The following is a 1,302-nucleotide window of genomic DNA, read 5'->3' on the forward strand; positions in this document are numbered from 1 at the left end:
GTATTCCACAGATGCAGGGTACATCAGGTTGACTGTGGAGATTTAATCCACTGCTCTTGAGGCTGCTGGGAGAGACTTCCCTTTCTCCTATTTGTTCGCACAGCTCCCAGGGTTCAGCTTTGGACTTGGACCCGCCTCTGCATGTAGGTCGCCTGAGGGCATCTGTTCTTCCCTCAGACAGGACAGGGTTAAAGGAGCAGCTGATTAGGGAGCTCTGGCTCACTCAGGCCTTGGAGGGAAGGAAGGGGTATGGAGTATGGGGCAAGCCTGTGGAGGCAGAGGCCGGCGTGATGTTGCACCAGCCTGAGACACGCCATGTGTTCTCCCGGGGAAGTTGTCCCTGGATCACGGCACCCCGGCAGTGGCAGGCTGCACAGGCTCCAGGTAGGGGAGGTGTGGATAGTGACCTGTGCTTGCACACAGTCTTCTTGGTGGCTGCAGCAGCAGCCTTAGCTTTTCATGCCTGTCTCTGGTGTCCACGCTGATAGCCGCAGATCACACCCATTTCTGGAGCTCGTTTAGGCCGTGCTCTGAATCCCCTCTCCTCACGTATCCTGAAAGAAATGTCTCTTGCCTCTTAAGCAGTTTCAGACTTTTCCCCAACTCCCTACCAGCTACCCATGGCAGACTAGCCCTCTTCAGGCTGTGTTCACACAGCCAACCCCAGTCCTCTCCCTGGGATCTGACCTCTGAAGCCTGAGCCTCAGCTCCCAGCCCCCATCCGCCTTGGTGGGTGAGCAGACAAGACTCTCAGGCTGGTGAGTGCCGGTTGGCACCAATCATCTCTGTGGGAATCTCTCTGTGCACCCCTGTTGCTGTGCTCTCCTCCATGGCTTCTAAGCTCCCCCCGCCCCATGGTGCCCACCCTCTGTCTTTGCCATTGAAGGGGCTTCCTAGTGTATGGAAACTTTTCCTCCTTCACAGCTGTCTCCCAGAGCCGCAGATCCCATCCATATTCTTTTGCCCTACCCAGGTACATGAGGAGTTTCTTGCCTTTTGGGAAGTCTGAGCTCTTCTGCCAGTGTTCAGTAGGTGTTCTGTAGGAGTTTTTCCACATGTAGATGTATTTCTGATGTATTTGTGGGCTCCATGTCTTACTCCTCTGCCATCTTGAAAGTCTTCCTGTTGTATTATTTTTGAAATGTTTGATTATTTTGTATCTACTTTGTTCAAAGCCACTAGGACCTGTGGCACGTGCCAACCTTCACAACCTTTGCAATGCAAAACTTCTTCAATATTGAGCATATTTTCACTTCCAATTTCTGCAAGTCGTCCAAAATAGTTAGTGAAATCCGTATTTTT

This window comes from Lipotes vexillifer, unplaced genomic scaffold (assembly GCF_000442215.2).
Source record: "Lipotes vexillifer unplaced genomic scaffold, Lipotes_vexillifer_v1.1 scaffold1213, whole genome shotgun sequence".
Classification (NCBI taxonomy): Eukaryota; Metazoa; Chordata; class Mammalia; order Artiodactyla; family Lipotidae; genus Lipotes; species Lipotes vexillifer.